Source organism: Amphibalanus amphitrite, unplaced genomic scaffold, assembly GCF_019059575.1.
Source record: "Amphibalanus amphitrite isolate SeventyFive unplaced genomic scaffold, NRLGWU_Aamphi_draft 002711F_arrow, whole genome shotgun sequence".
NCBI classification, from domain to species: domain Eukaryota; kingdom Metazoa; phylum Arthropoda; class Thecostraca; order Balanomorpha; family Balanidae; genus Amphibalanus; species Amphibalanus amphitrite.
Window position 1 is genome coordinate 760 of NW_024884100.1, and position 22905 is coordinate 23664.

The 22905-nt window shown below is 50.5% G+C and overlaps 7 non-coding genes and 8 pseudogenes across 7 annotated transcripts; all 15 read right to left on the minus strand.

Moving 5' to 3' along the window:
• Positions 1–380: 380 nt before the first annotated feature.
• LOC122377317 lies at positions 381–572 on the minus strand. Its single transcript, XR_006255844.1, has one exon. It is a non-coding gene; the product is annotated as a U2 spliceosomal RNA (small nuclear RNA).
• A 1513-nt stretch (positions 573–2085) lies between these two features.
• On the minus strand, positions 2086–2278 carry LOC122377303. The gene has a single exon (XR_006255839.1). It is a non-coding gene; the product is annotated as a U2 spliceosomal RNA (small nuclear RNA).
• A 1514-nt stretch (positions 2279–3792) lies between these two features.
• LOC122377305 lies at positions 3793–3970 on the minus strand (annotated as a pseudogene).
• Positions 3971–3990: 20 nt separating this feature from the next.
• Positions 3991–4110, minus strand: LOC122377312 (annotated as a pseudogene).
• A 1522-nt stretch (positions 4111–5632) lies between these two features.
• LOC122377315 lies at positions 5633–5825 on the minus strand. Its single transcript, XR_006255842.1, has one exon. It is a non-coding gene; the product is annotated as a U2 spliceosomal RNA (small nuclear RNA).
• A 1852-nt stretch (positions 5826–7677) lies between these two features.
• On the minus strand, positions 7678–7879 carry LOC122377304. The gene has a single exon (XR_006255840.1). It is a non-coding gene; the product is annotated as a U2 spliceosomal RNA (small nuclear RNA).
• A 5670-nt stretch (positions 7880–13549) lies between these two features.
• Positions 13550–13677, minus strand: LOC122377309 (annotated as a pseudogene).
• Positions 13678–15199: 1522 nt separating this feature from the next.
• Positions 15200–15391, minus strand: LOC122377318. The gene has a single exon (XR_006255845.1). It is a non-coding gene; the product is annotated as a U2 spliceosomal RNA (small nuclear RNA).
• A 1515-nt stretch (positions 15392–16906) lies between these two features.
• On the minus strand, positions 16907–17107 carry LOC122377307. The gene has a single exon (XR_006255841.1). It is a non-coding gene; the product is annotated as a U2 spliceosomal RNA (small nuclear RNA).
• Positions 17108–17206: 99 nt separating this feature from the next.
• Positions 17207–17270, minus strand: LOC122377314 (annotated as a pseudogene).
• Positions 17271–18786: 1516 nt separating this feature from the next.
• On the minus strand, positions 18787–18964 carry LOC122377306 (annotated as a pseudogene).
• Positions 18965–18984: 20 nt separating this feature from the next.
• On the minus strand, positions 18985–19104 carry LOC122377313 (annotated as a pseudogene).
• A 1512-nt stretch (positions 19105–20616) lies between these two features.
• LOC122377308 lies at positions 20617–20781 on the minus strand (annotated as a pseudogene).
• A 65-nt stretch (positions 20782–20846) lies between these two features.
• On the minus strand, positions 20847–20980 carry LOC122377311 (annotated as a pseudogene).
• A 1512-nt stretch (positions 20981–22492) lies between these two features.
• Positions 22493–22685, minus strand: LOC122377316. Its single transcript, XR_006255843.1, has one exon. It is a non-coding gene; the product is annotated as a U2 spliceosomal RNA (small nuclear RNA).
• Between the last annotated feature and the right edge of the window lie 220 nt (positions 22686–22905).

A 22905-nucleotide genomic window follows, 5' to 3' on the forward strand; every position in this document is an offset into this window, starting at 1 on the left:
GCCGATGCACCGTGTACTTGAAAGATGTCGATTGTCTGGGAACAAAATAAATGCGTGAATTAATTCGCCTATTGTAGCGGTTATCGTGGCTCGGGTCGGGGGCGGCACGTAGTAGTGGAATTCGAGAAAAAAAAACGTCTATAATCATAATGATATTGATTGGGTCATTTTTCTTCATGACCTGAGATGACCTCAGGGACATTGAGGGGTCACAGGTACAATTTGCCGATACCCGCATTTTTATTCCATTTAGTATGAGCGTTTGTCTATGACCATGATCAAAAAGAGGCGTATTTTCATGTTTTGTCAATTTTTATTGTCATATATCTTAAAAGTATCTTTATCCTTTTATTTTCACCACATATCACAACGCATGATAACAAAAGTGGGCCGATCCTGGCTGTAGTGCAATGCCAGGCCAACCCGCGGCAGGGCTGGAGCAAGCTCCAAAAACCCCGCCAAAGTCCAAAAATCAGTTTAATATTCTGGTCCCCATGTAGGGGACGTATCAGATATTAAGCTGATAAGAACAGATTTACACTTTGATCTTAGCCAAAAGGCCGAGAAGCGATACTTAAGCACAACACTTTTAGATACTTATGCAGTTAAGGGATAACTATTAGTACTAGTAACGATGCAGAGCTATAGCGTGAGCGCTAGTGGCCACGGCGAGTGATAAGAGTGGTCCATTATGTTACATTCAAAGTATACGCAGTTTCAGTTTATCCTCACCATGGTAAGTATCTGTAAGCACAAAAGATCGCCAAACTCGAAATAATTTCGAATTAGTGGCTCTCGACCGTGCGTTTGTACACACGCAAATGGAGACGGCGGCGCCGCGCCGACAGTTATCAGTGGTGCGACATCAGATGGCAGCACAGTCGAACACCACGACGTATGGCAGCGCTCTACCCCCCCCCCCCCTAGCTCTACCCCCCCCCTAGCTGCATGCAGACAAAAGCATGCATCGCAAAAGTACGTATTGCACATGTACGTCAGCAAAAGTACTGATTAATCATGTACGTAACGAATAAGGCACGTATCGACAAAAATGTATCTTGATAGTAGTTAATGGCCGTTTTCACGACGGTCTATCCGGCGAATGCACCTGATGTGATCAAATCTGCACGTACTTTCTTTTACAGCAAATAGCTTCATTTTATGAATTTATTACAGTGTTTTAATCGATGATGCTCTCTGAAAATATGACAAATCAGGCATATAAGAAATTAGTGCATATAAGTGCTAGCTGATAGCTGCTAAGAGGACACACTGAACCTGATTTGACCAATTCTGCACTTTATCTGTACCACCTGTGCATCAAATGTGTACCAGATGGCCGTCGTGAAAACGGCTAATATGAATAAATAAAGCATTTGTCAGGACCTTACCAAAGCACAGATGTAAGGAATGTCGATAGATACTGCTATTTTTCCAGTTACTTTTTTCATTTCGATATACGATTGCACGCCTCACGCTATAGCAAAACTAATAAAAAGAGAAAAGTTTTAAAAGCATATGATGCTTTACGTAAGGCAAAGCTGTCGTCACCCACAACTTCCCACACGCCCCCCACTGTCCATCACTGATACCGAATGAATAGTGATAAAGATGTCAGCTTTACAGGTACCTCAGTTAGATGATGATGCACCGTCTTTACTGAGTTTCACCAGATAGAGCGGCCTTTCCAGTCACATTTTAGGACGCCGATGCACCGTGTACTTGAAAGATGTCGATTGTCTGGGAACAAAATAAATGCGTGAATTAATTCGCCTATTGTAGCGGTTATCGTGGCTCGGGTCGGGGGCGGCACGTAGTAGTGGAATTCGAGAAAAAAAAACGTCTATAATCATAATGATATTGATTGGGTCATTTTTCTTCATGACCTGAGATGACCTCAGGGACATTGAGGGGTCACAGGTACAATTTGCCGATACCCGCATTTTTATTCCATTTAGTATGAGCGTTTGTCTATGACCATGATCAAAAAGAGGCGTATTTTCATGTTTTGTCAATTTTTATTGTCATATATCTTAAAAGTATCTTTATCCTTTTATTTTCACCACATATCACAACGCATGATAACAAAAGTGGGCCGATCCTGGCTGTAGTGCAATGCCAGGCCAACCCGCGGCAGGGCTGGAGCAAGCTCCAAAAACCCCGCCAAAGTCCAAAAATCAGTTTAATATTCTGGTCCCCATGTAGGGGACGTATCAGATATTAAGCTGATAAGAACAGATACTACACTTTGATCTTAGCCAAAAGGCCGAGAAGCGATACTTAAGCACAACACTTTTAGATACTTATGCAGTTAAGGGATAACTATTAGTACTAGTAACGATGCAGAGCTATAGCGTGAGCGCTAGTGGCCACGGCGAGTGATAAGAGTGGTCCATTATGTTACATTCAAAGTATACGCAGTTTCAGTTTATCCTCACCATGGTAAGTATCTGTAAGCACAAAAGATCGCCAAACTCGAAATAATTTCGAATTAGTGGCTCTCGACCGTGCGTTTGTACACACGCAAATGGAGACGGCGGCGCCGCGCCGACAGTTATCAGTGGTGCGACATCAGATGGCAGCACAGTCGAACACCACGACGTATGGCAGCGCTCTACCCCCCCCCCCCCTAGCTCTACCCCCCCCCCTAGCTGCATGCAGACAAAAGCATGCATCGCAAAAGTACGTATTGCACATGTACGTCAGCAAAAGTACTGATTAATCATGTACGTAACGAATAAGGCACGTATCGACAAAAATGTATCTTGATAGTAGTTAATGGCCGTTTTCACGACGGTCTATCCGGCGAATGCACCTGATGTGATCAAATCTGCACGTACTTTCTTTTACAGCAAATAGCTTCATTTTATGAATTTATTACAGTGTTTTAATCGATGATGCTCTCTGAAAATATGACAAATCAGGCATATAAGAAATTAGTGCATATAAGTGCTAGCTGATAGCTGCTAAGAGGACACACTGAACCTGATTTGACCAATTCTGCACTTTATCTGTACCACCTGTGCATCAAATGTGTACCAGATGGCCGTCGTGAAAACGGCTAATATGAATAAATAAAGCATTTGTCAGGACCTTACCAAAGCACAGATGTAAGGAATGTCGATAGATACTGCTATTTTTCCAGTTACTTTTTTCATTTCGATATACGATTGCACGCCTCACGCTATAGCAAAACTAATAAAAAGAGAAAAGTTTTAAAAGCATATGATGCTTTACGTAAGGCAAAGCTGTCGTCACCCACAACTTCCCACACGCCCCCCACTGTCCATCACTGATACCGAATGAATAGTGATAAAGATGTCAGCTTTACAGGTACCTCAGTTAGATGATGATGCACCGTCTTTACTGAGTTTCACCAGATAGAGCGGCCTTTCCAGTCACATTTTAGGACGCCGATGCACCGTGTACTTGAAAGATGTCGATTGTCTGGGAACAAAATAAATGCGTGAATTAATTCGCCTATTGTAGCGGTTATCGTGGCTCGGGTCGGGGGCGGCACGTAGTAGTGGAATTCGAGAAAAAAAAACGTCTATAATCATAATGATATTGATTGGGTCATTTTTCTTCATGACCTGAGATGACCTCAGGGACATTGAGGGGTCACAGGTACAATTTGCCGATACCCGCATTTTTATTCCATTTAGTATGAGCGTTTGTCTATGACCATGATCAAAAAGAGGCGTATTTTCATGTTTTGTCAATTTTTATTGTCATATATCTTAAAAGTATCTTTATCCTTTTATTTTCACCACATATCACAACGCATGATAACAAAAGTGGGCCGATCCTGGCTGTAGTGCAATGCCAGGCCAACCCGCGGCAGGGCTGGAGCAAGCTCCAAAAACCCCGCCAAAGTCCAAAAATCAGTTTAATATTCTGGTCCCCATGTAGGGGACGTATCAGATATTAAGCTGATAAGAACAGATTTTTTAGCGTATAGAGCATGTTTTAGCGGCGTGCTTTGTAAAAAAAAGGTAGCCAACCAAAAGCATGTCTATCCCGACCAATGAGCCGCGATCATGTGCAAATACCGGGGGAATGCCCCACAGATACTACACTTTGATCTTAGCCAAAAGGCCGAGAAGCGATACTTAAGCACAACACTTTTAGATACTTATGCAGTTAAGGGATAACTATTAGTACTAGTAACGATGCAGAGCTATAGCGTGAGCGCTAGTGGCCACGGCGAGTGATAAGAGTGGTCCATTATGTTACATTCAAAGTATACGCAGTTTCAGTTTATCCTCACCATGGTAAGTATCTGTAAGCACAAAAGATCGCCAAACTCGAAATAATTTCGAATTAGTGGCTCTCGACCGTGCGTTTGTACACACGCAAATGGAGACGGCGGCGCCGCGCCGACAGTTATCAGTGGTGCGACATCAGATGGCAGCACAGTCGAACACCACGACGTATGGCAGCGCTCTACCCCCCCCCCCCCCCCCCCCCCCTAGCTCTACCCCCCCCCCTAGCTGCATGCAGACAAAAGCATGCATCGCAAAAGTACGTATTGCACATGTACGTCAGCAAAAGTACTGATTAATCATGTACGTAACGAATAAGGCACGTATCGACAAAAATGTATCTTGATAGTAGTTAATGGCCGTTTTCACGACGGTCTATCCGGCGAATGCACCTGATGTGATCAAATCTGCACGTACTTTCTTTTACAGCAAATAGCTTCATTTTATGAATTTATTAGTGTTTTAATCGATGATGCTCTCTGAAAATATGACAAATCAGGCATATAAGAAATTAGTGCATATAAGTGCTAGCTGATAGCTGCTAAGAGGACACACTGAACCTGATTTGACCAATTCTGCACTTTATCTGTACCACCTGTGCATCAAATGTGTACCAGATGGCCGTCGTGAAAACGGCTAATATGAATAAATAAAGCATTTGTCAGGACCTTACCAAAGCACAGATGTAAGGAATGTCGATAGATACTGCTATTTTTCCAGTTACTTTTTTCATTTCGATATACGATTGCACGCCTCACGCTATAGCAAAACTAATAAAAAGAGAAAAGTTTTAAAAGCATATGATGCTTTACGTAAGGCAAAGCTGTCGTCACCCACAACTTCCCACACGCCCCCCACTGTCCATCACTGATACCGAATGAATAGTGATAAAGATGTCAGCTTTACAGGTACCTCAGTTAGATGATGATGCACCGTCTTTACTGAGTTTCACCAGATAGAGCGGCCTTTCCAGTCACATTTTAGGACGCCGATGCACCGTGTACTTGAAAGATGTCGATTGTCTGGGAACAAAATAAATGCGTGAATTAATTCGCCTATTGTAGCGGTTATCGTGGCTCGGGTCGGGGGCGGCACGTAGTAGTGGAATTCGAGAAAAAAAAACGTCTATAATCATAATGATATTGATTGGGTCATTTTTCTTCATGACCTGAGATGACCTCAGGGACATTGAGGGGTCACAGGTACAATTTGCCGATACCCGCATTTTTATTCCATTTAGTATGAGCGTTTGTCTATGACCATGATCAAAAAGAGGCGTATTTTCATGTTTTGTCAATTTTTATTGTCATATATCTTAAAAGTATCTTTATCCTTTTATTTTCACCACATATCACAACGCATGATAACAAAAGTGGGCCGATCCTGGCTGTAGTGCAATGCCAGGCCAACCCGCGGCAGGGCTGGAGCAAGCTCCAAAAACCCCGCCAAAGTCCAAAAATCAGTTTAATATTCTGGTCCCCATGTAGGGGACGTATCAGATATTAAGCTGATAAGAACAGATACTACACTTTGATCTTAGCCAAAAGGCCGAGAAGCGATACTTAAGCACTTTGTTTTGTTTGTTTTGTTGGGTTAGGCCCTTTCGGTCGACAAGACCATTGCAGAGCCGGAAGGATGATAGGAATTAGGGGGAGACAGTGGTCTGGGCAGGCACCCTAGTGAGTCGCCGGGGTTGAGCCCGTCCAGAGGACAGGCCAACCAGCCCCAAGGCACTCACTGCACCCGGCTACGGGGTGCGCTCCCTCGGGAGCAGCGGTGCCACTCCAAGGGAGCAGCCCGCATGAGATGAAGTTGCCTGTCCAGCCCGGAAGGGGATTGCGGCGTGGAGGAGAAGGATTTCAGTATCCTGAGGATAGAAGCACGGAACGGTGACTTAAGCACAACACTTTTAGATACTTATGCAGTTAAGGGATAACTATTAGTACTAGTAACGATGCAGAGCTATAGCGTGAGCGCTAGTGGCCACGGCGAGTGATAAGAGTGGTCCATTATGTTACATTCAAAGTATACGCAGTTTCAGTTTATCCTCACCATGGTAAGTATCTGTAAGCACAAAAGATCGCCAAACTCGAAATAATTTCGAATTAGTGGCTCTCGACCGTGCGTTTGTACACACGCAAATGGAGACGGCGGCGCCGCGCCGACAGTTATCAGTGGTGCGACATCAGATGGCAGCACAGTCGAACACCACGACGTATGGCAGCGCTCTACCCCCCCCCCCCCCCTAGCTCTACCCCCCCCCCCCCTAGCTGCATGCAGACAAAAGCATGCATCGCAAAAGTACGTATTGCACATGTACGTCAGCAAAAGTACTGATTAATCATGTACGTAACGAATAAGGCACGTATCGACAAAAATGTATCTTGATAGTAGTTAATGGCCGTTTTCACGACGGTCTATCCGGCGAATGCACCTGATGTGATCAAATCTGCACGTACTTTCTTTTACAGCAAATAGCTTCATTTTATGAATTTATTACAGTGTTTTAATCGATGATGCTCTCTGAAAATATGACAAATCAGGCATATAAGAAATTAGTGCATATAAGTGCTAGCTGATAGCTGCTAAGAGGACACACTGAACCTGATTTGACCAATTCTGCACTTTATCTGTACCACCTGTGCATCAAATGTGTACCAGATGGCCGTCGTGAAAACGGCTAATATGAATAAATAAAGCATTTGTCAGGACCTTACCAAAGCACAGATGTAAGGAATGTCGATAGATACTGCTATTTTTCCAGTTACTTTTTTCATTTCGATATACGATTGCACGCCTCACGCTATAGCAAAACTAATAAAAAGAGAAAAGTTTTAAAAGCATATGATGCTTTACGTAAGGCAAAGCTGTCGTCACCCACAACTTCCCACACGCCCCCCACTGTCCATCACTGATACCGAATGAATAGTGATAAAGATGTCAGCTTTACAGGTACCTCAGTTAGATGATGATGCACCGTCTTTACTGAGTTTCACCAGATAGAGCGGCCTTTCCAGTCACATTTTAGGACGCCGATGCACCGTGTACTTGAAAGATGTCGATTGTCTGGGAACAAAATAAATGCGTGAATTAATTCGCCTATTGTAGCGGTTATCGTGGCTCGGGTCGGGGGCGGCACGTAGTAGTGGAATTCGAGAAAAAAAAAACGTCTATAATCATAATGATATTGATTGGGTCATTTTTCTTCATGACCTGAGATGACCTCAGGGACATTGAGGGGTCACAGGTACAATTTGCCGATACCCGCATTTTTATTCCATTTAGTATGAGCGTTTGTCTATGACCATGATCAAAAAGAGGCGTATTTTCATGTTTTGTCAATTTTTATTGTCATATATCTTAAAAGTATCTTTATCCTTTTATTTTCACCACATATCACAACGCATGATAACAAAAGTGGGCCGATCCTGGCTGTAGTGCAATGCCAGGCCAACCCGCGGCAGGGCTGGAGCAAGCTCCAAAAACCCCGCCAAAGTCCAAAAATCAGTTTAATATTCTGGTCCCCATGTAGGGGACGTATCAGATATTAAGCTGATAAGAACAGATTTTATTCAAAAAACACATGTTTCAAGACACATCATCAGAAAAGAGATGATTACAGTGTTGCCCGTAGTGGGGCACGGTCAAGCACGAGATAAGGCGAGTCTCCAGTTGGGATTGGAGACTCCAGCCTTCGTAACGTAGCGAGATATGGCACATTGGATATATACACACATTAGAAAAAATAATAAAGAGAACAAAACAAAACGAACTATAATACAAAACAAAAAACCCGTAGGCCGAAAGACATTGTTACACTTTGGCACTTGGAACATTTATATACAGGCGAAGGTACTTTAGAAAACACAGCACAGGTCTTGCATGGCGTCACATACACACATAAACACTGATTCGGGCCTCGCAGGGCCCAGCGACCCAACGGCCACGCAGGGCCGTGCCGTGCCCGCCCAGGTGACGGGGAGGGGAGGGGGGAAGGGAGGGGCGGTGTCGGCTGCCCGGCCGGTCGGTGAGCAGGGGCGGGGCGCCGCCGGCCGCCAGAAGTGGGCGGCGCCTACTGATACTGGCGGTGGCCCGTGATGTGCTCGATGTACACATCACGGGACCACCGCAGCGTGTCGCACACCATCAGGCGGCGCATCAGGCGGGCGTAGGCGCGGCTGACGCGGAGCCGGCGCAGCACCGCCTCGTTGCCCCGCCACCACGTGCCCAGCGGGCCAACCACCAGGGCAACGACGCTGGCCTCCTTACCCGCTGCTCGCAGCTCCGCGACAAGGGGCGCATACTTGCGCACCTTGGCGTCGCTGGCGGCTTGCAGGGCCTCGGGGCCGTTCTCGAAGGCCACCGTGACGTCGGCGAGCACGACGGTGGCGCCGCCGTCACGAGTGACCACCAGGTCGGGGCGCAGTGTGGACTGTACGCCCGGCACCTGTCGGTTTACTCGGACGTCGACTCCGTCCCGCCGGACCGCGTTCGCCAGGCGAGCCAGGAGAGCGTCGTGGCGCCGCTGGTAGGCCACGCTGTGCCGCTGCATGCAGTGACACAGCACGTGGGGCAGGGTCTCGCTGGCGTGTCCACAGCGCCGGCAGCGCTGGTCCCCCGGCGCAGCGCCGTGGCGGGCCCCGTTTAGAGGCACCAGCCCCAGGCGCGCTCGGTGGACAAAGCGCCACTCGGCGAACCGGGTGTAATCACCACTATACATGTAGTGGCTGCTGATGCGCTGGTCGGCCACACAGCGCATCACCTTGCCCTGATGGGGCTTGGTGTGCAGGCGGGCCGCGGCGGCGCGGCGGACGGCGTCCCGGAGCAGCGCGGCCGCCTTGCCGCGCGGCAGCGGCTCGCCGTCCAGCGTCAGAGACAGCTGGCCGTCGGCCGCCTGCCAGCGTATCCCGACCAGCTTGGCCAGCGCTTTGGTGGCGACACGCGCCCGGCTGAACCGGGTCGCGACGTCACCGCCGTCACGCATGGCCTCGCCGTTCAGGTAGCCGGCGACCTGCGCTGCGGTGGGAGGGGCGGAGAGGCGGCGGCGCACGCACTCTGTCAGCTGGTCCTCGGCAGTCGTCCTCACAGCCTCGTCCGGGGAGGTGAGCAGCTGCCAGGTGGAAGCCACCAGCAGCATGTCCGCCTCCACGGCCAGCTCCGTAAGGCCGACACAGCCCTGCGCCACGCCAGAGTACAAGTACTCAGCGCTGGCACGGGAGGGCAGGTTCAGGATGCCCTTCACCCGCCACCGAATTGCAGCGTCCAGACTGCGCAGCGCCGTCTTGGGAAGGAGGCCGAGCCGGAGGCAGTGCGTCAGCCGCGGCATGACGCAGGAGCGGAGGGCGTCCAGCTTCTGCCACGGGGCGAGAGCGCTGTCCGTCACCCGCTCAGCGGCACGCCGCGCGTCGTCCAGCACCTCGGTCGGCGGGCAGGAGAGGCGGGAGTGGCCGACGGGCCGGCCCAGGTACCGGTACGAGCCGCCCTCCCCCACCACTGGCAGCGGCTGGCCGCACAGCTGAGCGGGGGGCGGGGCCGGGCCGATCGACAGCAGGCCGGACTTGCGCGGGTTAGGATGGAGGCCGCACCAGGCGCACACATCCTCCAGCGCAGTCAGCGCGCTCTCCAGGGCCGGGTGGTCTCGGCAGAGCAGCGCCACGTCGTCGGCAAAGGCGAGCGCCTCGACGCCGTCAATCCCGTTCAGGGCGCGTACAAGCGGCTCCATGGCAAGGGCGAACAGGACGCCGCTCAGCGGACAGCCCTGACGCACGCCTCGCACGACTGGTGCCGGCTCGGACACGCCCTGCGCCGTGGCGTAGACGGTAGTGGTGCCGTCATAGATACTCTGCAGGGCGAGCAGCACCTCAGGCTCGAGGCCCAGGCGCGCCAGCACGTCCCACAGGTAACTATGCGACAGGCTTCCGAATGCGTTTGTCAGGTCGACAAAGCAAACGTGCAGCTCACCGCCGGCCGCTCGCCGAGAGGCAGTCAGTGCACTCTGGAGTATGAAGTTGTGCTCCAATACTCCGTCATAGTGCCGGAAGCCTTTCTGTCCTGGGGACAGGAGGTCTTCCCCTTCCGCCCAACGGGAGAGCCGGTCGGCCCACAGACCGGCGTACACTTTGGCGATCGTGCTGATGAGGGCGATGGGTCGCCAGCACGACGGGTCGTCGGCGTCGCCCCCCTTGTGGATGAGCACCGTGCTGCTCTTGCCCCACTCGCCCGGCACCCGCCGGTGGCTCTTGCACACGTTGTATGCCAGAGTCAGCAGGCGGGCGCCGGGGTCGAGGGCACGCCACGCCACATAGCGCAGCCCGTCAGGGCCGGGCGCCGTGTTGGCGGCGGAGCGCAGGCGCTGCCACACCTCGTCCTCAGTGAAGGGCCGGGTCAGCCCGTCGCATTGATTGGCTTCCCCGAGCTCCGGTACACAGGGCGGGCGGGCGTCCCAGTCCACGGGAGGGTCGGCGGTGGGAGACGGAGAGAAATGAGAGCGAATAGCGGCGGGGTCCAGCGAGCACCGCGGGCCGTCCTCAGCCAGCACCTCCCTCATAGCACGGGCTCGGTTGGTGCGGTAGAGGCGCTGCAGCCGGCTTGCCTCGGCCGGGTCGTACTGCGGTGGGCGGTACTGGCGGCGTCGGTCGGCCGGCGGCGGCGGCGGCGGCGGCGCGGCGCCCTCCGCCGGGGGAGCCGGGACGGGGTTGGGTCCGGGGGGTGGGGCCGGCGCAGCGGCCGGGCGGCCGGCCGGGTCGGGCCGTCGGGGCGGGTCGCGGCGGAGGCGCCGCCGGTCAGGCGGCGGCTGGCGGCGGCGGCGGTCCGTCTCCTCCGCGCGCTTAGCGTGGTAGGCTTCGTTCCGCCGGCTCGCCTCGGCCACCATCGCGGTCAGCACCTCCTCGCAAGCCGCCCACTCGGCGTCGGCAGCTAGTAGGTGCTCAAGTCGAGGAAGGAAGAGCCTCTGGAGCTCGGTAAGCTCGGGCTCCTGGGCCTGGGGTTGGGCTCGGGCAGACGCGGCGCCTCCCCGGCCGCGACCACGGCCACGGCCAGCACGGGAGCGTGAGGCCGGGGCCGCCGCCTCGGCCGGGGGAGCGCCGGCCGGCGGGGTGGGCGGGGGAGCGTCGGGTCGCGGGGTGGGCGGGGGAGCGTCGGGTCCCGGGGTGGGCGGGGGAGCATCGGGTCGCGGGGTGGGCTGGGGCGGGGGCGTCACCTCCTGGGGCGGGTCGCGGCGGTCGCTTACCGTGGTTGTCACGTCGTTTCTCACTTCGGCACGTCGCTGGCCGCCACCTCGTCCTCCCCGCCCGCGCCGTCCGCCGCGCTGTCGCGGGGCGGGCGCGGCCGCAGTCCGTCCGGTTGATGGAGGCGGCGGGCGCCGTGCCGGCAGGTCCCGCTCCTGCGGCGACCGCCGCGCGTCTGGCGGCGCTCTCTCCGGCGGCCGGCGAGAGGGCGGCGATTCCCGCTGCGGTGGTGGCGGCGGCGGCCCGGGCGGCGGCCGGCGCGACACTGGCGGGCTCCGCGGCGGCGGCGCTGTCCCAGGGGGCAGCGCGGGCGGAGCCGCCCGCGCGGGGCCGGCGTCCGCGAGTGGCGGAGCGGCCTCAGGCACCACGTGGCCCGAGCGGCGGCGCTCCGCTCGGCGCCTGGCTCGGTAGCGGCGGCGGCGCGCCGCCCGGCCCGGAGACGCGGCCGGCCCGCTGCCAGCAGTTGATGTCGAGTCTGACGAGCTTGAGCTAGGCGGCAGGTACAGCGTGGGCGCTGGGGACGGCGAGTCAGGCGATGAGTCCGAGCTGTCGGCCGACGGCTCCCTCCTCGCGCCGACGCCGGGGCCGCGCAGCCAGAACCACGATGACGTCAGGTTGGGCGAGCGGCGGCCCCGGCGCGGTGTCGTAATCGACGCGCCGCCGACACAGTCCACTCCGTCAGAACGAGGGCGCGGGACCGGAGACGCCGACGAGGGGGGCCGCACCAGTGTTGTCCCGGCGACACACGGGGTCGGCTGCACCAGTGCGGACCCCGCTGGCTCCGTCGCGGGCGGCACGGGAGACACTAGCACAAGGCACGTCGGCACCGACTCGCGCGGCGTCGATTCTCGCGGCACTGCGGCGTCTGGGAGGCTCGCGGGCGGCACTGTCGCGTCGGAGGCACTCGCGGGCGGCACTGTCGCGTCGGAGGCACTCGCGGGCGGCACTGACACGTTGTCACTCACACGTTCCGCTCGGTGCGGCGACAGGGCGTCCACAGGGCCGCCGTCACAGGCGGCAAGATCCTCGTGTAACAGCGGCGATTCAGCTGTCTTAGATGATGAGTCCGGCGACGGCGAGGTCTCTGGGAACACCAGAGGCGGCGACCGCGGCGGCTGCGACGGCTGGGTCGGCGACCACCACCGCTCGGGCAGCGGCCCAGGCGACAGCAGCGGCGAGAGCCGATCTTCCTCGGGCGCCGGCGGCGGTGTCCGCTCCCGTGGCGGCGTCGGTGTCGGCTCCCGTGGTGGCGTCGGTGTCGGCCCCGGTGATGGCGTCGGTGTCGGCTCCGGCGGCGGCGGCGGCGTCGGCTCCGGCGGCGGCGACGGACGGCTCTGGCCAGGTGGCGGCGGCGGAGGGCTCAGCGACAGGTCCATCTCCGGGCTCGTCGGTGTCGCCGGTCTTGCAGGGGCGCCGGCGGCGGGGGCCGTCTCCGCACGGAGCCGCGCCAGCGCAGCGGCCCAGTCGGTGGGCTGCGGCGGGGCGGGCGGCGGCCGGCGCGGGCAGCGGGCGCGGTGGTTGAGCACGCCACGGCGAGTCGTGAACCACTTCCGGCACCAGTGGCACTCCTGCCGGAACGCCGACGCCGCGTCCGGGACCAGGCGGTTCAGAGGGCCGAGGGGGCATCTGTGGGCCGAAACTTTACGGGCAAGTTTGGCTCCACAGGCCGCACAGCGCCACTCCGACCCGGTCACCGACAGTCCGGGGTGGAAGTCCGTCCGGAGGTGTCGCAGCAGGCTGTGGCGGACGGCAGTCTGCGCCTGGTTCGCGTATGACCGCGGACAGCCCGCCACAGGGCAGCACACGTGCAGCGGCAGCGGGCTGGGCAGCACGAGCAGCTGGCCCTCGAGCCACGGCTGCTGCAGAGCTGCCGGGCCCGGCGAGGGAGAAGAGGCGCCTGCGGCGGGCACCCGGCCAGACGAGGCCGGAGGTGACACCATCTCCAAGCAGGAGAGGTGGCGCCCAGCAGGGCAAGGAAAGGATTTGGCAAAGAAGGAATAAGCGGGACCTAGCCCTTACCCCGACATCCGCCTCTCCTGTCGCCGCACAATGTGGAGGGGAAGTTCCGTGAGCGGGCCAGAGTCGCCGGGGCAGGTACTAGGTCAAGGATGGGGCACGCTCTCGCCAATTAAGCTGATAAGAACAGATACTACACTTTGATCTTAGCCAAAAGGCCGAGAAGCGATACTTAAGCACAACACTTTTAGATACTTATGCAGTTAAGGGATAACTATTAGTACTAGTAACGATGCAGAGCTATAGCGTGAGCGCTAGTGGCCACGGCGAGTGATAAGAGTGGTCCATTATGTTACATTCAAAGTATACGCAGTTTCAGTTTATCCTCACCATGGTAAGTATCTGTAAGCACAAAAGATCGCCAAACTCGAAATAATTTCGAATTAGTGGCTCTCGACCGTGCGTTTGTACACACGCAAATGGAGACGGCGGCGCCGCGCCGACAGTTATCAGTGGTGCGACATCAGATGGCAGCACAGTCGAACACCACGACGTATGGCAGCGCTCTACCCCCCCCCCCCCCCTAGCTCTACCCCCCCCCCCCCCCCCCTAGCTGCATGCAGACAAAAGCATGCATCGCAAAAGTACGTATTGCACATGTACGTCAGCAAAAGTACTGATTAATCATGTACGTAACGAATAAGGCACGTATCGACAAAAATGTATCTTGATAGTAGTTAATGGCCGTTTTCACGACGGTCTATCCGGCGAATGCACCTGATGTGATCAAATCTGCACGTACTTTCTTTTACAGCAAATAGCTTCATTTTATGAATTTATTAGTGTTTTAATCGATGATGCTCTCTGAAAATATGACAAATCAGGCATATAAGAAATTAGTGCATATAAGTGCTAGCTGATAGCTGCTAAGAGGACACACTGAACCTGATTTGACCAATTCTGCACTTTATCTGTACCACCTGTGCATCAAATGTGTACCAGATGGCCGTCGTGAAAACGGCTAATATGAATAAATAAAGCATTTGTCAGGACCTTACCAAAGCACAGATGTAAGGAATGTCGATAGATACTGCTATTTTTCCAGTTACTTTTTTCATTTCGATATACGATTGCACGCCTCACGCTATAGCAAAACTAATAAAAAGAGAAAAGTTTTAAAAGCATATGATGCTTTACGTAAGGCAAAACTGTCGTCACCCACAACTTCCCACACGCCCCCCACTGTCCATCACTGATACCGAATGAATAGTGATAAAGATGTCAGCTTTACAGGTACCTCAGTTAGATGATGATGCACCGTCTTTACTGAGTTTCACCAGATAGAGCGGCCTTTCCAGTCACATTTTAGGACGCCGATGCACCGTGTACTTGAAAGATGTCGATTGTCTGGGAACAAAATAAATGCGTGAATTAATTCGCCTATTGTAGCGGTTATCGTGGCTCGGGTCGGGGGCGGCACGTAGTAGTGGAATTCGAGAAAAAAAAACGTCTATAATCATAATGATATTGATTGGGTCATTTTTCTTCATGACCTGAGATGACCTCAGGGACATTGAGGGGTCACAGGTACAATTTGCCGATACCCGCATTTTTATTCCATTTAGTATGAGCGTTTGTCTATGACCATGATCAAAAAGAGGCGTATTTTCATGTTTTGTCAATTTTTATTGTCATATATCTTAAAAGTATCTTTATCCTTTTATTTTCACCACATATCACAACGCATGATAACAAAAGTGGGCCGATCCTGGCTGTAGTGCAATGCCAGGCCAACCCGCGGCAGGGCTGGAGCAAGCTCCAAAAACCCCGCCAAAGTCCAAAAATCAGTTTAATATTCTGGTCCCCATGTAGGGGACGTATCAGATATTAAGCTGATAAGAACAGATTTACACTTTGATCTTAGCCAAAAGGCCGAGAAGCGATACTTAAGCACAACACTTTTAGATACTTATGCAGTTAAGGGATAACTATTAGTACTAGTAACGATGCAGAGCTATAGCGTGAGCGCTAGTGGCCACGGCGAGTGATAAGAGTGGTCCATTATGTTACATTCAAAGTATACGCAGTTTCAGTTTATCCTCACCATGGTAAGTATCTGTAAGCACAAAAGATCGCCAAACTCGAAATAATTTCGAATTAGTGGCTCTCGACCGTGCGTTTGTACACACGCAAATGGAGACGGCGGCGCCGCGCCGACAGTTATCAGTGGTGCGACATCAGATGGCAGCACAGTCGAACACCACGACGTATGGCAGCGCTCTACCCCCCCCCCCCCCTAGCTCTACCCCCCCCCCTAGCTGCATGCAGACAAAAGCATGCATCGCAAAAGTACGTATTGCACATGTACGTCAGCAAAAGTACTGATTAATCATGTACGTAACGAATAAGGCACGTATCGACAAAAATGTATCTTGATAGTAGTTAATGGCCGTTTTCACGACGGTCTATCCGGCGAATGCACCTGATGTGATCAAATCTGCACGTACTTTCTTTTACAGCAAATAGCTTCATTTTATGAATTTATTACAGTGTTTTAATCGATGATGCTCTCTGAAAATATGACAAATCAGGCATATAAGAAATTAGTGCATATAAGTGCTAGCTGATAGCTGCTAAGAGGACACACTGAACCTGATTTGACCAATTCTGCACTTTATCTGTACCACCTGTGCATCAAATGTGTACCAGATGGCCGTCGTGAAAACGGCTAATATGAATAAATAAAGCATTTGTCAGGACCTTACCAAAGCACAGATGTAAGGAATGTCGATAGATACTGCTATTTTTCCAGTTACTTTTTTCATTTCGATATACGATTGCACGCCTCACGCTATAGCAAAACTAATAAAAAGAGAAAAGTTTTAAAAGCATATGATGCTTTACGTAAGGCAAAGCTGTCGTCACCCACAACTTCCCACACGCCCCCCACTGTCCATCACTGATACCGAATGAATAGTGATAAAGATGTCAGCTTTACAGGTACCTCAGTTAGATGATGATGCACCGTCTTTACTGAGTTTCACCAGATAGAGCGGCCTTTCCAGTCACATTTTAGGACGCCGATGCACCGTGTACTTGAAAGATGTCGATTGTCTGGGAACAAAATAAATGCGTGAATTAATTCGCCTATTGTAGCGGTTATCGTGGCTCGGGTCGGGGGCGGCACGTAGTAGTGGAATTCGAGAAAAAAAAACGTCTATAATCATAATGATATTGATTGGGTCATTTTTCTTCATGACCTGAGATGACCTCAGGGACATTGAGGGGTCACAGGTACAATTTGCCGATACCCGCATTTTTATTCCATTTAGTATGAGCGTTTGTCTATGACCATGATCAAAAAGAGGCGTATTTTCATGTTTTGTCAATTTTTATTGTCATATATCTTAAAAGTATCTTTATCCTTTTATTTTCACCACATATCACAACGCATGATAACAAAAGTGGGCCGATCCTGGCTGTAGTGCAATGCCAGGCCAACCCGCGGCAGGGCTGGAGCAAGCTCCAAAAACCCCGCCAAAGTCCAAAAATCAGTTTAATATTCTGGTCCCCATGTAGGGGACGTATCAGATATTAAGCTGATAAGAACAGAGGTGTGTATATAAGTGCATGTTGGTGGCATGGGTTTGAGAAAGGTAAGCCAACCAAGAGCAAATATATCCCGACCTAGTGGTTTCAGACCGGTGTGCAAATATCCGGGGCCATGACCCGCCCCCCGCCCCCAAAGGGCGGCGGCCCTGGAGGTGACCAGGCTCCGTACAGATACTACACTTTGATCTTAGCCAAAAGGCCGAGAAGCGATACTTAAGCACAACACTTTTAGATACTTATGCAGTTAAGGGATAACTATTAGTACTAGTAACGATGCAGAGCTATAGCGTGAGCGCTAGTGGCCACGGCGAGTGATAAGAGTGGTCCATTATGTTACATTCAAAGTATACGCAGTTTCAGTTTATCCTCACCATGGTAAGTATCTGTAAGCACAAAAGATCGCCAAACTCGAAATAATTTCGAATTAGTGGCTCTCGACCGTGCGTTTGTACACACGCAAATGGAGACGGCGGCGCCGCGCCGACAGTTATCAGTGGTGCGACATCAGATGGCAGCACAGTCGAACACCACGACGTATGGCAGCGCTCTACCCCCCCCCCCCCCCCTAGCTCTACCCCCCCCCTAGCTGCATGCAGACAAAAGCATGCATCGCAAAAGTACGTATTGCACATGTACGTCAGCAAAAGTACTGATTAATCATGTACGTAACGAATAAGGCACGTATCGACAAAAATGTATCTTGATAGTAGTTAATGGCCGTTTTCACGACGGTCTATCCGGCGAATGCACCTGATGTGATCAAATCTGCACGTACTTTCTTTTACAGCAAATAGCTTCATTTTATGAATTTATTACAGTGTTTTAATCGATGATGCTCTCTGAAAATATGACAAATCAGGCATATAAGAAATTAGTGCATATAAGTGCTAGCTGATAGCTGCTAAGAGGACACACTGAACCTGATTTGACCAATTCTGCACTTTATCTGTACCACCTGTGCATCAAATGTGTACCAGATGGCCGTCGTGAAAACGGCTAATATGAATAAATAAAGCATTTGTCAGGACCTTACCAAAGCACAGATGTAAGGAATGTCGATAGATACTGCTATTTTTCCAGTTACTTTTTTCATTTCGATATACGATTGCACGCCTCACGCTATAGCAAAACTAATAAAAAGAGAAAAGTTTTAAAAGCATATGATGCTTTACGTAAGGCAAAGCTGTCGTCACCCACAACTTCCCACACGCCCCCCACTGTCCATCACTGATACCGAATGAATAGTGATAAAGATGTCAGCTTTACAGGTACCTCAGTTAGATGATGATGCACCGTCTTTACTGAGTTTCACCAGATAGAGCGGCCTTTCCAGTCACATTTTAGGACGCCGATGCACCGTGTACTTGAAAGATGTCGATTGTCTGGGAACAAAATAAATGCGTGAATTAATTCGCCTATTGTAGCGGTTATCGTGGCTCGGGTCGGGGGCGGCACGTAGTAGTGGAATTCGAGAAAAAAAAACGTCTATAATCATAATGATATTGATTGGGTCATTTTTCTTCATGACCTGAGATGACCTCAGGGACATTGAGGGGTCACAGGTACAATTTGCCGATACCCGCATTTTTATTCCATTTAGTATGAGCGTTTGTCTATGACCATGATCAAAAAGAGGCGTATTTTCATGTTTTGTCAATTTTTATTGTCATATATCTTAAAAGTATCTTTATCCTTTTATTTTCACCACATATCACAACGCATGATAACAAAAGTGGGCCGATCCTGGCTGTAGTGCAATGCCAGGCCAACCCGCGGCAGGGCTGGAGCAAGCTCCAAAAACCCCGCCAAAGTCCAAAAATCAGTTTAATATTCTGGTCCCCATGTAGGGGACGTATCAGATATTAAGCTGATAAGAACAGATTTTTTAGCGTATAGAGCATGTTTTAGCGGCGTGCTTTGTAAAAAAAAGGTAGCCAACCAAAAGCATGTCTATCCCGACCAATGAGCCGCGATCATGTGCAAATACCGGGGGAATGCCCCACAGATACTACACTTTGATCTTAGCCAAAAGGCCGAGAAGCGATACTTAAGCACAACACTTTTAGATACTTATGCAGTTAAGGGATAACTATTAGTACTAGTAACGATGCAGAGCTATAGCGTGAGCGCTAGTGGCCACGGCGAGTGATAAGAGTGGTCCATTATGTTACATTCAAAGTATACGCAGTTTCAGTTTATCCTCACCATGGTAAGTATCTGTAAGCACAAAAGATCGCCAAACTCGAAATAATTTCGAATTAGTGGCTCTCGACCGTGCGTTTGTACACACGCAAATGGAGACGGCGGCGCCGCGCCGACAGTTATCAGTGGTGCGACATCAGATGGCAGCACAGTCGAACACCACGACGTATGGCAGCGCTCTACCCCCCCCCTAGCTCTACCCCCCCCCCCTAGCTGCATGCAGACAAAAGCATGCATCGCAAAAGTACGTATTGCACATGTACGTCAGCAAAAGTACTGATTAATCATGTACGTAACGAATAAGGCACGTATCGACAAAAATGTATCTTGATAGTAGTTAATGGCCGTTTTCACGACGGTCTATCCGGCGAATGCACCTGATGTGATCAAATCTGCACGTACTTTCTTTTACAGCAAATAGCTTCATTTTATGAATTTATTACAGTGTTTTAATCGATGATGCTCTCTGAAAATATGACAAATCAGGCATATAAGAAATTAGTGCATATAAGTGCTAGCTGATAGCTGCTAAGAGGACACACTGAACCTGATTTGACCAATTCTGCACTTTATCTGTACCACCTGTGCATCAAATGTGTACCAGATGGCCGTCGTGAAAACGGCTAATATGAATAAATAAAGCATTTGTCAGGACCTTACCAAAGCACAGATGTAAGGAATGTCGATAGATACTGCTATTTTTCCAGTTACTTTTTTCATTTCGATATACGATTGCACGCCTCACGCTATAGCAAAACTAATAAAAAGAGAAAAGTTTTAAAAGCATATGATGCTTTACGTAAGGCAAAGCTGTCGTCACCCACAACTTCCCACACGCCCCCCACTGTCCATCACTGATACCGAATGAATAGTGATAAAGATGTCAGCTTTACAGGTACCTCAGTTAGATGATGATGCACCGTCTTTACTGAGTTTCACCAGATAGAGCGGCCTTTCCAGTCACATTTTAGGACGCCGATGCACCGTGTACTTGAAAGATGTCGATTGTCTGGGAACAAAATAAATGCGTGAATTAATTCGCCTATTGTAGCGGTTATCGTGGCTCGGGTCGGGGGCGGCACGTAGTAGTGGAATTCGAGAAAAAAAAAACGTCTATAATCATAATGATATTGATTGGGTCATTTTTCTTCATGACCTGAGATGACCTCAGGGACATTGAGGGGTCACAGGTACAATTTGCCGATACCCGCATTTTTATTCCATTTAGTATGAGCGTTTGTCTATGACCATGATCAAAAAGAGGCGTATTTTCATGTTTTGTCAATTTTTATTGTCATATATCTTAAAAGTATCTTTATCCTTTTATTTTCACCACATATCACAACGCATGATAACAAAAGTGGGCCGATCCTGGCTGTAGTGCAATGCCAGGCCAACCCGCGGCAGGGCTGGAGCAAGCTCCAAAAACCCCGCCAAAGTCCAAAAATCAGTTTAATATTCTGGTCCCCATGTAGGGGACGTATCAGATATTAAGCTGATAAGAACAGAGGTGTGTATATAAGTGCATGTTGGTGGCATGGGTTTGTAAAAGGTAAGCCAACCAAGAGCAAATATATCCCGACCTAGTGGTTTCAGACCGGTGTGCAAATATCCGGGGCCAAGACCCGCCCCCCGCCCCCAAAGGGCGGCGGCCCTGGAGTTGACCAGGTTCCGTACAGATACTACACTTTGATCTTAGCCAAAAGGCCGAGAAGCGATACTTAAGCACAACACTTTTAGATACTTATGCAGTTAAGGGATAACTATTAGTACTAGTAACGATGCAGAGCTATAGCGTGAGCGCTAGTGGCCACGGCGAGTGATAAGAGTGGTCCATTATGTTACATTCAAAGTATACGCAGTTTCAGTTTATCCTCACCATGGTAAGTATCTGTAAGCACAAAAGATCGCCAAACTCGAAATAATTTCGAATTAGTGGCTCTCGACCGTGCGTTTGTACACACGCAAATGGAGACGGCGGCGCCGCGCCGACAGTTATCAGTGGTGCGACATCAGATGGCAGCACAGTCGAACACCACGACGTATGGCAGCGCTCTACCCCCCCCCCCTAGCTCTACCCCCCCCCCCTAGCTGCATGCAGACAAAAGCATGCATCGCAAAAGTACGTATTGCACATGTACGTCAGCAAAAGTACTGATTAATCATGTACGTAACGAATAAGGCACGTATCGACAAAAATGTATCTTGATAGTAGTTAATGGCCGTTTTCACGACGGTCTATCCGGCGAATGCACCTGATGTGATCAAATCTGCACGTACTTTCTTTTACAGCAAATAGCTTCATTTTATGAATTTATTACAGTGTTTTAATCGATGATGCTCTCTGAAAATATGACAAATCAGGCATATAAGAAATTAGTGCATATAAGTGCTAGCTGATAGCTGCTAAGAGGACACACTGAACCTGATTTGACCAATTCTGCACTTTATCTGTACCACCTGTGCATCAAATGTGTACCAGATGGCCGTCGTGAAAACGGCTAATATGAATAAATAAAGCATTTGTCAGGACCTTACCAAAGCACAGATGTAAGGAATGTCGATAGATACTGCTATTTTTCCAGTTACTTTTTTCATTTCGATATACGATTGCACGCCTCACGCTATAGCAAAACTAATAAAAAGAGAAAAGTTTTAAAAGCATATGATGCTTTACGTAAGGCAAAGCTGTCGTCACCCACAACTTCCCACACGCCCCCCACTGTCCATCACTGATACCGAATGAATAGTGATAAAGATGTCAGCTTTACAGGTACCTCAGTTAGATGATGATGCACCGTCTTTACTGAGTTTCACCAGATAGAGCGGCCTTTCCAGTCACATTTTAGGACGCCGATGCACCGTGTACTTGAAAGATGTCGATTGTCTGGGAACAAAATAAATGCGTGAATTAATTCGCCTATTGTAGCGGTTATCGTGGCTCGGGTCGGGGGCGGCACGTAGTAGTGGAATTCGAGAAAAAAAAACGTCTATAATCATAATGATATTGATTGGGTCATTTTTCTTCATGACCTGAGATGACCTCAGGGACATTGAGGGGTCACAGGTACAATTTGCCGATACCCGCATTTTTATTCCATTTAGTATGAGCGTTTGTCTATGACCATGATCAAAAAGAGGCGTATTTTCATGTTTTGTCAATTTTTATTGTCATATATCTTAAAGTATCTTTATCCTTTTATTTTCACCACATATCACAACGCATGATAACAAAAGTGGGCCGATCCTGGCTGTAGTGCAATGCCAGGCCAACCCGCGGCAGGGCTGGAGCAAGCTCCAAAAACCCCGCCAAAGTCCAAAAATCAGTTTAATATTCTGGTCCCCATGTAGGGGACGTATCAGATATTAAGCTGATAAGAACAGATACTACACTTTGATCTTAGCCAAAAGGCCGAGAAGCGATACTTAAGCACAACACTTTTAGATACTTATGCAGTTAAGGGATAACTATTAGTACTAGTAACGATGCAGAGCTATAGCGTGAGCGCTAGTGGCCACGGCGAGTGATAAGAGTGGTCCATTATGTTACATTCAAAGTATACGCAGTTTCAGTTTATCCTCACCATGGTAAGTATCTGTAAGCACAAAAGATCGCCAAACTCGAAATAATTTCGAATTAGTGG